A 14,702-nucleotide genomic window follows, 5' to 3' on the forward strand; every position below is an offset into this window, starting at 1 on the left:
GATATCTTTCTAGTCCAACTTCCATTATACTGATTCAACGGGTTTCCTCTCAATTATTTTATCTGTTCTTACAGATGTGCTCCCAATCGTACTGTGTTTTGATTGGGAGGCATATACCACTCCACTATTGTCAGACACTGCATTGCAGGGCTTGTGGGGGACTTTTGTACCTCCCTTCCCCCTGTCTCCCACCACTGCTCTCTCTATAAAAACTAATCTCCAGTGGCCGCTTTGAGCACCACCCACTGCAATTGATTAAGCAGCCATCTTTTTTTTTTTTTATATAATCTATTCCAAAATTGCCACCAGAGTGTATGAGATTTCATGAATTCTCTTGTTGTGTAAGATGATCAATGTAAAGATGTCTGTTGTGGATGCTAAATGATCAGCGTTGCCCATCTTTAACTGGAGTTTATTTAAATATAGTTACTAGTCATTCAGCTTCCCTAAAGAGGCTAATCAACATCCCAAAACCCCAGGTGTGTTCTCTTTTGTGTGCTATTACATGAGCTCTGGCAAAATAGATAAAACTGTCTCTAGTGAGCCAAAAACTAATATGAGGGCATCCATTGACTCCAAGCCAATGGACTTAATTTGAAAGTCAAAACAGTAAATATGACCCATGGTTATCTACACTGCAACTCAGTGTTCCAAAATATTGCACCTGTGATTCTCCTGCTGCTAGGGAACTGCCCTGCTGATGGATGCCTTCCCTCCCGTCTCAGAAGGAAGACTGTCTGGGCTATAGGGACATAATGAGCTCCAGAGGCCTCCCTGCAACTGTCCCTTTTACCTGCTGCAACTGAGCCTGCTTTGACCTGTCTCAGCCCTGCTGGCCTCTGCAAGAGTGAGTTCCTGATCCTCCAAGAGATGTTGCCCCAGGTTGGCATCACAGTGCACTCATCTGGACACAAATGAGAAATCCTTAAGTTTTGAACTCTTCTCAACCGCGAATGGGCCGGTCCCCGCTGAGATCTTGACACCAGTTTGAACACAAAGTTCCATTGAGCCAGACTCTTCATGCTACAGTGACCGCCAATGCAAGATCTGCACTTCGTGCTACAGGATCACCAGCGGCCATTGACTGCAAGTGAAATGACCCTCTGCGACGGTCAACGGGATCTTTGGGCTATAGCTATGACCGTCCGTGAATCCCAGCCTCCTCATCACAGCCATCCACAACAGTCTTCTTGCACCTCTCAGCCTCCTGCACTGTGAACTGAACTTTTCATGCCAGACTTTGAAAAGGCAACTTTTTCAGCAGAACTAACTGGCCTACATTCCATCACAGGCTGCCTAAACTTGTGACTTTCCCCCTGTCAAGTATGACATGATGCTAGCGAATGGCGCTTTGTGCATATAAGCATTATACTTGCCAAAATATTTGAAATTGCACATCTCTGTTTCTACAGACTAGAATTTTGTTGTTTTGCTATCATTTTATTGATTAAATTCTACTCTATTTTTCTAAATTGTTGTGGGATTTTTCTTATGTGGTGTTTCCACTTTATTACTGTTTGCGTGCTGCATAACTACTTTATACATTGCCTCTAAGGTAGCTGGGTGCTTTAGTTCCAAGCTACTAGAGGGTTAAGCACAGGTTAATATAGCATTTTTTTGCGATTCATCCTGATGAGGATTGTGGTTGCTGCTTAAGAAGGGTTCACCCCCCCCACAACCAACAAATAACCCAATTTCTCACATCAGAATAGAAAGGAAAAGGAATGATGGATGAGCTGGGGTCAGGGGCTTGTAGGTGTGATTAAATATGCAGATCACAAAGGGCGGTAGTCTTAAATCCACCTCATGCATCATTAATAAACTACCAGACTCTCCCTGCCCCTTTATCTCACTCTTGCAGGCTCCAGTTTTCCTCCCTTTGTGATGGTTTTTCTGTCTCTCTTCCTCTGTCTTTACGCTTTATGTGATTTTAACTCACTTGCTTTTGTTAAATGTATGATGCAGCAAAATGAGTGCCTCCCCCTAAAAATTAGTGCTAGTGGCCCCCTCCGGCAACCATCATATCAAACTAAGCATTGGTAAGACCGTAAAAAGGTGGAAGGATAGCTGAATGCTCATGATGAGAGCTCTCAAGTTGTCCCATGTCAACTGCGACCGACTTATTTAGTCCTATATATTATTTGCCTTCTGGGACTTGTAGTCCCATCTTCGTAGTACGAAAAGTAAAGGATCAAGTACCAGAGTGCTGCAATAAAAAAATTAAAAAAACCCGACAGTACCTGTGAACCCAGATATTTTCAACTAGCGAACTCTCATATTGCTATAGGGTAAAGTTATTCAGATAGAAGGCTGTCCTTTATTCTTAGGGAACAGGTGCTACGTTAGGTGGGACAAATATACTGCAAGCAGCAGATGTACGCATGACATGAATAAGAAAAGGCCAATACTAGGAGCAAGAACATTACCAGTATCCAAATTCTCCATATTGAGCCAAATGTTTTATAGAAACATCACATTAAATATTATGAAAGAGAATCCCAATTAGTTGTGAATGTAATACATCATTACAAGGCCTCTGCATGGTGCCCATGTTTACGTTGTATATAAATCAAAGACACTAGATTTTTTTAGAGCTGGAATCTTATGACTACTTAAATAAACTTAAAATATTCCTGTGAAGCAGAGTCACAAAACAAAATCACTATGAAAAATAAAGCATGTTCAAATCTTGCAAGAGATGCTTTTCCAAGAGTCAGGAAACGTTGGGTGTCTGGAGAGAGAAATGTACTCTGATCCTACTAGCCTGGTATCTCCTTGCAGTTGGGCAGATGATATTGAAGAGGAGGAAGTGATGCAGTCAGCTGGCAGGCAAAGAGGAGGTTTTTCAGTTTTCAAATGCACACACTGCTCAAGCATTGGCAGTGGAATTGTGTATTGGTGACTTGTAGTATGTAACTATTTGTAAAAAAATTTTAAAAAAATACATTATATAATATCAGTTTTGTGGCTTTCCTGCACTGTGGAAGGTGGGCATCAATGACAAATCTGTACAGTGGCAGTGGGCAGCTTTAGGAGGGAGGGGGCGGGACGCACACACTCATTCTTTCACACACAGACACGCATGCACATCCATTAACACTCATACCATTCAAACATGCATGCGCGCAACAAACATTCAATTTAAAACATCACACACACACACACACACATATACTCTTACCTTCAGCCTCCAGGTCCCAGGAGAGTTGGGACTGCTGCCTTCCCTCATTGGCTGACGTTAGGTCAGCCAATGAGGGAAGGCAGCAGTCCCAGCCTCGTCACGGAGTGGGATGGAGTCAGTGAGACCGCTGACCCCACCCCACTCTGTGACGAAGTGTCACTGATTGACACTCGCCCTGGGCACTTCAGGGCTTAAACTTGAAGCACCCAGGGAGAGTGTCAATTGGTGACTCTTTCCTCGCCACTCAGGGGAGGGCCTCAAGGTACCTTTGCTGAGCCAAGGAGGTCACACCCATAGGAGCTGTGACCTCCTCAGCCCAGCAAAGTTCAGCTCAGGCAGCCAGGAGTGTAAGCAAACCGCGCATGTCTGCTTCTGGCTGCCTGAGCTGAACATGGAGAGTGTCGGTCAGGCTGACCTTTGTTCACCCTGACAGACACTCTTCATGAGGGGCAAAAGGTGGGGAGGCGTGGCCCCTCCGCCCTAAAGAAAGGGCCGCCACTGAATCTGTACTCAGCTCTATGGGTTTCAAACCTTTGACCACACACTCCTACAGAAAATACTCAACCTACTAAGCTGCACAGCTCAAAACAAAAGAGATAATCTTCTCAGCTGATGGAAATGACAAACTCATAAAAAATTACAGCACCCAGCAAGACAGACTGCAAACTTCTGTGCCTTGCCTTTATATTACTGTTTTGAAGTGGAGGGAGTTGCTTTTGCTGCTTTTGCTCAGCTCACACCTTGCAAACAGTGAAAGACCGCGTTTGCGGTTTCTGAGCTTGGTTAAGGGCCCTTAGGACAAAGACGTACTACTAAAACTAAAAATATGCTACAAACATTCTCTAAACTAATAGACTAAAATGAATAAAATTAAAAACAAAACATAGAAAATGTATGAGAGAACCAATATAACAAATGCAAGTTTGTGAAAATTATGATCAACACTAAGGCAGGGCTCGCATTATTTTAGCTTCACATTGTAATCTTTTCTACATTTTGCATCACAATGATTCGTGTGCAAGATATACTCTGCTTCTGTGCTCAATTATTCACTTATCCATACGAGCATCATTGTTAATATTGTACTACCTACATATTTTAATCAGACTGTGATGTTAGTAAAGCAACTAAAAATGCAAATAAAAGTATCTGTGGAAGTACTTTTACAGTGTTTGTATCTGCGAAATGCCATGGCAGGATACCAAGGTTGTTGGACAGGCATCTTAGAGAAAGGTTAGCGTTACCTGAATCAGGTACCTGATGGCTGGAAGGGGTTGTTCAAAAGCCCTTTTTATATAAGCATTTATATGTTATGTTGCTTGATGGCACTACTCTTAACACACAGCTAAAGTGAAAAAAAAAAAAACTTTAAAAAACCCAAATAATTTAGGCCAGGATCGGTGACTGGGTGGGGGTGGTCGGGTGGGGGGAGGGGGAGGTTTAGTGTTTGACATTTTTCAGCATTCCGTGAATCAACTGTTCTTTTTGCATTTGTCGCCTTAAGTGGGAAGTGTCTGCCCAGGAGTGGGTCCTGTGCTCGCTATGCCACCAGATTCAAGCTAGCCTGGCTGATGAGGGGTTATACCCTGAAACTGGTCCCAGGATGTTTGTTTTCCGGTCTGGGGAGGACCTGGCCTAGGAGTTCGGGCTGAGCTGGTCCCATGGGGAGCAGGGTCAAGACTGATCTGCATGTGGTTGGGTCCAAACTGGAATGGCATGGCGAGCGAAATAAGCGATAGATCTGTTCTTTTTTTACACAGCTAAAGAGGTCTGTAGGCGAGTCCTAAAAATGGTAGGGAAGGTGCAACTGCAGGTAGTGATTTTCGTCCTTACATAGGCCTTATTGTGATTGCTACTACAATAACAGATGCTCTACTGATCGTAAAAAAGTCTCGATGAGTGAAATGAAGCATGGGTTAGATTTTGAATAAAAAGCAGCCTTTGCTTCTTACTTGATTCGCATTTGATATTATTTAGGAATTTCTTAGCTCATCACTTTCAGGAGTATTGCTTTAGTTACAGCGATAATACTGTGATGTTCAACAGTATAGAACATTCTTTAGAAAGCCGGCAGCATGACATTTCCTTTTAAACAATAAAGCATGTATTTTCTTAGAAGCCTACATACTAATTATCCATTCACATTGAATGAACCGCCGCGATAACTATCTTAATAAAAACCGATTTATTTTCCGGCTAATTAGTTTTGCTTTGTTGATAATCAGAACAGCATTCCAGCTAATTAGATGAATATTTACCTGTTGCAAATCAGATTAAAAGAAACAAAACAGCAATGTAGCAATAACACGCCGAGACTAAATCTTAAATTGCGATTACCTACATAGTTTATAAAATAAATTGGTACTTTGGCACAATATTTCCACATTTAAATAACTAAACATACCTATAGAGAGACATTTTATTTTTCCCTCAATACAATTCTTGTTTACACCTTCCAACCAGAGTTGCGGTTCCCTTTTGTGAAACTGATGTTTACAAAATGTAATTCGCCCAAAGAAAGGGGAGGAAATTACTTGTTTTTTTTAAGCTTTCCTTTTGTAATCTGTGTGGATTCAGAGGCGTTTTGGTGTTAGAAAAGTCCATCTATTGCATCAGAGAGAAATGGCATGAATCGCAAGATTTTCCCAAGTAATGGATGCATGCAGGTTCCAGTACATTTCAGTACAATCATAGCCACAATTAGGTACTTAATAATCCATTTAGGCATAAAGTTGGGGCCACTCAGTGAGCCTGATTTTCTATATTTCGTCCAAACCCTTGTGTTGCTTGGATGCAAAGTTAAAACCATGATCCAGATGATGACAGAAATTTAAGCTCTGTGGGGGCTGTCATACCAGAGCAGTACTAAATACTAGCCTTTTAATAAACATTGAGAGTTTGTCCACAGGTGCTGGACAAATTTAAGATGTGTTGTGCCACCTGGTTCTTTAACCCCTTCACTGCCAGGCCTTTTCCCCCTCAGGTGCCAGGCCTTCTTTTGGCTATTTGGGGCAGTTCGCACTTAGGCCCTCAAGACTTTTTGTCCACATAAGCTATCCACGCCAAATTTGCGGCCTTTTTCCCCCAACATCCTAGGGATTCTAGAGGTATCCAGAGTTTGTGGGTTCCCCTGAAGGAGACCAAGAAATTAGCAAAAACTCAGCAAAATAAAAAAAAAATTAAAAAAAAAACAATATGTGGAAAAAGGGCTGCAGAACAAGGCTTGTGGATAGTACCCTGAAAATGGCATCAACAAAGGGTTTGCAGGGCTAAAATCACCATCTTCTAAGCTTTCAGGAACAGGCAGACTTGAATCAGAAAACCAATTTTTCAAAACAATTTTGTCATTTTACTGGGACATACCCCATTTTTTAAAATGTTTGTGCTTTGAGCCTCCTTCCAGTTAGTGACAATTATGGGTGTGAAACTAATGCTGGATCCCAGACAGCTAAACGTTTCTGAAGAGTAGACAAAAATTCTGATTTCAGCAAGGAGTCATTTGTGTAGATACTACAAGGTTTTCCTGCAGAAAATAACAGTTGAAATAAAAAAAAAAATTTAAAAAAAATAGTGGTGAAAAAAACAGCCATTTTTCTCCATGTTTTACTCTAACTTTTTCCTGCATTGTCAGATTTTTTAAAGCAATATACCGTTACATCTGCTGGACTCTTCTGGTTGCGGGGATGTATAGGGCTTGTAGGTTCATCAAGAACTCTAGGTACTCAGAGCCAATAAATGAGCTGCATCTTACAATGGGTTTTCATTCTATACTGGGTATACAGCAATTAATTTGCTGAAATATAAAGAGTGGAAAAATAGGTATCAAGAAAACCTTTGTATTTCCAAAATGGGCAAAAGATAAGGTGTTAAGAGGCAGTGGTTATTTGCACATCTCTGAATTCCGGAGTGCCCACACTACCATGTGAATTACAGGGCATTTCTCAAATAGACGTCTTTTTTTACACACTGTCTTACATTTGGAAGGAAACAATGTATAGAAAGAGAGGGGGCAATAACACGTGTTTTCCTGCTACTCTGTGTTCCCCCCAAGTCTCCTGATAAAAAATTGTACCACACTTGCGTGGGTAGGTCTAATACTCACAACAGGAAATGCAACATGGACACATCACGCGCCCGTGACAGTAAATGCCCCAAAACACAACGTCGACACATCACGTTTTAGCAAAGTGCCTAGCTGTGGATTTTGGCCTCTAGCTCAGCCGGCACCTAGGGAAACCTACCAAACCTGGGCATGTGTAAAAACTAGGCACCTAGGGGAATCCAAGATGGGGTGACTTTTGGGGCTCTCACCAGGTTCTGTTACCCTGAATCCTTTGCAAACCTCAAAATTTGGCCAAAAACACACTTCTTCCTCACATTTTGGTGACCGAAAGTTCTGGAATCTCAGAGAAGCCACAAATTTCCTTCCACCCAGCGTTTCCCCAAGTCTCCCGATAAAAATGGTACCTCAATTGTGGGGGTAGGCCTAGTGCCCGTGAAAGGAAATGCCCCAAAACACTATGTGGACACATCAAAATGATCAAAAAAGAAACTTGCTGTTTTTGCAGGGGGGGGACCTGCGTTTTTGATCCTGGGCTCAGCAGCTATATAGGGAAACCTACAAAACCCAAACATTTCTGAAAACAAGACATCAGAGGAAATCCAGGGAGATGTGACTTGTGTGGATGCCCCAATGTTTTTCTTACCCAGAACACTCCGCAAACCTCAAATTTAGCTAAAAAACAAAAGAAAAAAAACACATTTTTCCCATATTTCTGTGTGGGATCACCGCACCGGGACACATTTCCTACCACCTATTGTTCCCCTCAGTCTCCTGGTAAAAATAATACCTCACTTGTGTAGGTGGGCCAAGTGCCTGTGACAGGGAAGAGTAAAAAAACATGTCGAAATTGAGGGGGAACCAAAGCGGGTCACAAAGGGCAGTTTGAAGGGAAAAAAAAAATTATAATTTTTAAGCTGACAAGTGCAGCAGAATTTTCATCGGTATAGATGAGACAATGCTGGCTGGTAGGAATTTTGTGGATTCCTGCAGATTCCATCACAAAAATGTGGGAGAATGTGTGATTTCCAGCAAAGTTGGAGGTTTGCAGGGCATTGTGGGTAAGAAAATGGTGTGGGTGCATGTGAAGCTCACCACCCTGGACTCACCCAGATGTTTAGATTTCAGATGTGTCTAGGTCTTGTGGATTTTTCTACATGGCAGCTTCCTAAAGTCCAAAAAGAGCAACCCTCATCATTCCAAGGAGGACTATTTTGAGAGTTAGCCAAGCTCTCATGGCCATAATGTAAAGCCAAAACCCAAAATAATCAAATGTCCTCTTGCTTGCTGTGGGATAAGATGTTTTAGTGTGCGGGGAGAGAGCTGAAAGATTGTTACCTCCTTTAGTTGGGGTGGGGGCATAACCATGCCCATACTGGTTGGTAGCCACCACCACACTATTTTTTTTTTTTTGGGGGGGGGGGGTTTATTCCCTGGCATCGAGTAGAATTTCTGCCCCCCTCGGGCTGAGGATCGGGGTTAATTGCCCATCTGCCCACTGGTGCGCAGAACAACTTTGGCCCCTATTTACTTGGAGTGGGGGTATGGCCATACCCCACCCTCTTATTTTGAAAAAAAATCCCTGGTCTCTGGTGGGCTTTCTGCCCTTCTTGGGGGCAGATGGGCCTTCCTAAAATAGGCCGATCTGACCCCAAGGGAGGTAGATATGGCCAGCAGTAATGTGCCTCCATGGGGAGCGACCTTTGCCCAAGGGGCTGCCCCCCCAAACAAAACACACACACACCAATCCGTGGTGCCTAAGTGGTTTCTGCCACCCCCCCCCCGGGGGAGCAGAAAGGGCCGAAAATTAATTTGCCCCCCCAGGGGAGAGACCCTTGCATAAGGGGTCGCTCCCTATAGAAACAGTAAACAAAAAAATATATATATATCCCTGGTGACTAGGGGTTTCTGCCTCCCTTGGGGGCAGGTCAGCCTAATTATAATAGGCCGATCTGCCCCCGGGGTGGGCAGAAAAGGCCTAAAAATACTTTGCCCCCCTGGGGAGCGGCCCTTGCCCAAAGGGCCACTTCCCTTATATGTAAGTATATTAAATAAAAAAAAAAATGACCTGGTGTTTAGTGGGCATTTCTGCGATCGGGCAGGAGAAATTGCTTGCAGAGACATGAAAGGAAAGGCCTTGCCTTTCCTTTCATGCCTCTGCCTGCCCCCTCCTCCCGAGCAGAAGAGAAATGCTGAGCATTTTCCTTCTCCATCGCGCTGGAAGCATGTTTCCAGAGCGATGGGAGGTGACCTCTGATGAGGTCAGCACGCAATCACGTGCTGATATCATTGAGAGAGCGTAGCTTATATAATCTATATTAACATGAAATGTTTATTAATCAATGTGTGATAATGCTGCATAGAAACTATAATGATAGTAATTTTTTCTTAGATGTGCACTTGAATTGTGACCATGGGGAGTGGCCACCAATGTATACGTAGACTAATAATAATGACCAAAATGTTTATATTATGTTTAAATAAGTTTATACTAATTATTGCGTTATTGAATCTGTGCAGAAATCCTCATAGGCCTTAAGTTAGCATGAGCCGAAGCTTAGCTGCCTTGGCTCTCATATTAAATGCATCTTTCTATTTTGCAGTGTGCTGACTCACAAAGGGACACAACCCTGCGTGTTCTTTTTTTCAAATTAGAAGACGGATGTAACCATATTAGATCCGTTCTCAAGCATTCTTCATTGTGTGCAGAGTAAATGTTAAAAGCAAATTGAAACAGTGTAGATTAATGTAATGTACAAGGTCATTCAAACCGGTGAAGACAATGGAACTGCTGACCAAAAGATGTGCAAAGAATTACAGAAAGATTAAATCATACCGGACGTGCCACCTCGGAAGACTTCAATTATGAAGACCAATCAAAGACTTGTAAAATAATATGGGGTGAAGAGTTGGGTTACCTAATGTACTTTCTGATAGGTTAAAGTTAGTGGGGTATAACAAATGTCCAATAACATTTTGGGGGAATGTACAACGGAAAAGGGATAAAAACCCATGTCACGGGGAGTCACTTAGAATTAGGTAGGGAATGCTATTGATTTTATCCAGAAACTCTGTCACTCTGTTTGGTGACTTGGTGGTTTTCTTAAAACCATCCTTGCCCTTAGATTTGTCCATGTTACACTTTACCTCCTCATGAGGAAAGTGCCCTTTTGCCCCGGAGCGGAGTTTTGACTGATGGCGAATTGACAGATGTCCTGAAGACGAAGAATGAACCTGTGCGCTGACCTAAACTTTGGAGGGTAATTATGGCAATGCAATTGTAATTTGTCTGTTTGCGTTTCCTTTCTAGGTACCAACTGCTTACTTTTGACAGAGACCTTAGTTAGATGTTTTCCAAATTGGTGTTCTAAATTGTTTTGCATGAAGCCCAACATGCTAATGCTAATCGGTAGGTTAGGATAGGTGTTCATTAAACTGACGCAAATAGACAAACGACCGAGACTATGCTTTGTTGAACTGACACGTTATTGACACTCTGCTAAACTTGATCTATGTTCACGCCGTGTTATGTTCTGATGTTTGTGATTCTCGCTTTAATGAAATCTTATCAAAGTTGCCATATCGTGACTATGCTATTATGTTTCTTGGTGTGGAGATTAACGCATCTGCTTATAGACTGTAATTAATAGGGAATAAAACTCATAAAATTCTACTAATCAAGGTGTGGTTGTTCATGGCAGAAAGGTCATGGTAGTGTCTTTGAACTGATTAATGACTGACTAAAGTGAAATGCATTGTCGTGATAAATATTGATGACATTATTGATGTATTGATTGATATATTGATTAGCTATCTCGTCCTAAGGTGTCTCTCAACTGGGTCAAAAGAGTCATTGGCCTAAAACGAGTCCTGATGTGTAATAAAATATCATAAAGGGACGTGTTAACATCATCAGACATTCACTGGGAGAGGGTCGGGGGGGCGGGGGGTGGTCGGGTGTGGAAGGGGACGGGCCGGGTGCATGACGAGCTGGTCTTATACCGGGCACCCTAGGGGTTAAGAAGGGTTGCAGTTCCTGCACTGTAAATGCATTTTGTACCTAATTCATCAGTTCCCTCCTCAAAAGTTAAATTATGACATGCCATTCTGCAATACCAAGAATTGTAATGAGCTCAAATTCAAAATAAGTCCAATTGTAATTATTATGTGCGTTTTTCTGCATGTTTCAAAGATAGATGATAAAAATTTATGTAATCCACAGGGTATCTTGTTTCTGAGCATGGCCTATGGATGGTCTTGGATATTAATTATACAAGAGACTGAAACATCAAAGTTTGTCGACTGCTTGCTTGGAAACCAGTTTGGCTTTTTTCAACACATGAATAATTTTGTTATCACTGGATTCAGTCCCAGTTGAACTATCTTCATGTAAGAGTTGACCAACAGTACTTTTGGCCCTATCTTTGGACTGGATTGGACAATTAAGGGTCATTAATCTGTTGAATGCTGGAAATTGGATAATTTCGTTTATGTTTGTGTCTTTTGCTTGATCTTTTAACAAAAAAAAAAATGCTTGTTTTCTTGTATGCACTTGAGCATCAAATTATTTTCTTTATCCCATTGATTTAGTACTAAGACATATCTCAATGTATATACTGTTGATCAAATCTGTTTATATTTCTTGAGTTAGGGTTTGAATGATCCCTTTGTCAGCCTTTTGCTATTTAGTTTTTCAACATTTCAGGCAAGTATGGCACTAAAAGCCCAAAGTGCCACTCACAGTCATCTGATTGTGCTAGACTGGAGGAAAGTCACAAGATTAAGCTGACCATGATAAAGCGTAAGCCAGATACTGAGACCAAGTTAGTCCCACTAAAAAGTTACCTTCCTAAAGACAGGTGCAAACAAAGAGCATCACAAATGGTTGTCACTATAGCAGAAATAATTGGTTTGGCGCCACAGGCTGGTATTGCTGGAGGTTTGCATTGGTGGTCACTGCAGGCTATCATTGCTGTAGTGCAAAACACAGATCTCACATTCCTGGTGGTCGCTATAGTTTGAAGAGTAGGGATCCCAGAAGTTTGTGTTGTGGGCAGCACAATCTTAGCACAAATGGGTCCATTCACAGTTGAGGAGACCCGAAACTTCAGTCTTTCTGCTTTTCTAGCAGAGGAGTGCACTCTGATGCCAGCCAAGAATCAATGACCTGGGGAGGCACCTCTTTGGGATCAAGGACCAGAGGCAGAGGCCAGCAGGGCACAGTCAGGTCTAGTTGCAGCAGGTCAGCTGGGCAGTTGCAGGGCGGCCTCTGGAGCCTGTGTCCCTGTAGCTCAGATTTGGAGGCCAGCCAGCTGACCTTTAGAGTCACTTAGGTTGGCTTGGGAGGAAGGGAGCAAGTTCAGTCTTCTTTCTCGGACAGGACAGGCCGTCCTCAAGGCAGTCCTCAAGGGAGCAAGGGAGCCCTCAAGCAGCATGGCAGTCCTTCTGGATGGTCCATAGGTCCAGGAGTATACTGAAGAAGTGTTCTGAGGGTCCAATATTTATACCTGGTGCCAGCTTTTGATGTAGGTGAATCTTCGAGGCTACCCATGCATCTGGTTCTAAAAAGTTCTTCCCTTCCCCTGCTAAGACTCCAAAAGGTTGTGGGTGACAAACAATGTGTGTCAGGGTCCTTTGTTTGTATGCTGGAAGTAGTCCTTTGAAATGTAATTGGGTGAGGAAACAGCTAGTCCCCTTTTGTCTCGCTATATGGGAGAAGCTCAATAGCTAGGTTTTCACAGTCATGCGACCCAGAACACTGGTAGCAAGCACAAGATTGCAAAAATGAGAACACCAACTTTCTAAAAGTGGCATTTTCACAGCTGAGGTTTAAAATCTTAATTTACCATTAAAGATGATTTAAATTACATTACTATTTGAATAAAAACATGGAATTTCTACCTGCTTTCCATCAAACGTTAGACCTTATTAAATGTGATAAGGTAACTAAATGTTATCCGATGGGAGAAGAAGGCCTCATAGGAGTGAAAAACTAATTTAGGTTTTTTTTTTACCATCAGGGCATGTACAACTAAAAAACCCATCTAACTTTTTAGGTACAACACACCCGGCCAGGCTGGGACCGCCAGAATACCGCTGCGCGGTCAAAAGACCGCCGCGGGTATTCTGGGTTTCCCGCTGGGCTGGCGGGCGACCGCCAGAAGGCCGCCCGCCAGCCCAGCGGGAAACACCCTTCCATGAGGATGCCGGCTCCGAATGGAGCTGGCGGAGTGGAAGGGGTGCGACGGGTGCAGTTGCACCCGTCGCGATTTTCAGTGTCTGCATGGCAGACACTGAAAATCTTGGTGGGGCCCTGTTACGGGGGGCCCCCTGGGGCCCCACGACACCCCATACCGCCATCCTGTTCCTGGCGGCCAAAACCGCCAGGAACAGGATGGCGGTATGGGGGTCGGAATCCCCATGGGGGTGCAGCAAGCTGCGCCGCCATGGAGGATTCCCCAGGGCAGCGGAAAACCGGCGGTACACCGCCGGTTTTCCGTTTCTGACCGCGGCTGTACCGCCGCGGTCAGAATGCCCAAGGGAGCACCGCCAGCCTGTTGGCGGTGCTCCCGCGGTCGTTGGCCCTGGCGGATTTTACCGCCAGGGTCAGAATGACCCCCTATATGTTTTCAGTCTAGAACATCAAAAAGTTGGTGAAACAATCAATGAATCTGTGGAAAAACACAAACTCAAACACTAAATTCAATTAATTTAATCATGTAGAGGCCATGTGACTTGAAGTGATCAATGAATGCTTGTCCATAATTCGAAAAAAAAGACTGAAGGACACAAAGTGATGTCTACTTGCAAAAAAAAAGTTGTGCTTCAGCTGTGGATTGGAGTTTCCACACAAAGGAAAATGTCCAGTCAATTGTCAGATATTTAAAGGCTATGGTAAAGAGAACCATTTTGTGACGATGTGCAGAGCGAAGGAAGTATATCACAGCGCGAAGACAAAATGGGCACCAGAACATTGCAGAAGCAACATTTGATGCGTGCCCTCAAAGATTACATTGAAACTAAATGGATGTTCAATACTGTTCATTATCGATAGCGGTGCATCGATAAATTTAATGCCTGAAGAAAATATCTGTGAACTATTTCGGTTACAGAGGCTAACGGTGTGAAAAATAGTGCACACTTGGGCAGCATCAACACCCATGAATTGCCAAGGTTAATTTATAGCGACAGTGAAACAAACAAAAGTTCAAGCACTGATTCATGTACTGCAAGGTACAGCACCAAGTGCCTGCTTGCTTGCTCAGTTTCAAATCTGCTGCAGACATGGGACTGATTTAGGTGAATTACAATATGAATGCTCGTCACAAAATAGTAAGACAATTCCCTTCATTGTTTCATGGTTTAGGAAAGTTAAAGATTATAAAACTAAAGTTACATATTAATGAGGATGTCTGTCATGTCACTCAGAGACATAGACACTTTGCTTTTCAATTACAAGAA

At 42.9% G+C, this 14,702-nt stretch overlaps 1 protein-coding gene across 1 annotated transcript in view; it reads right to left on the reverse strand.

Moving 5' to 3' along the window:
* RUNDC3B (RUN domain containing 3B) overlaps positions 1-14,702 on the reverse strand; it is a 781,529-nt gene that overhangs the window by 522,520 nt on the left and 244,307 nt on the right. The gene's annotated exons all lie outside the window — the stretch shown is intronic.

This window comes from Pleurodeles waltl, chromosome 10 (genome assembly GCF_031143425.1).
Source record: "Pleurodeles waltl isolate 20211129_DDA chromosome 10, aPleWal1.hap1.20221129, whole genome shotgun sequence".
Classification (NCBI taxonomy): Eukaryota; Metazoa; Chordata; class Amphibia; order Caudata; family Salamandridae; genus Pleurodeles; species Pleurodeles waltl.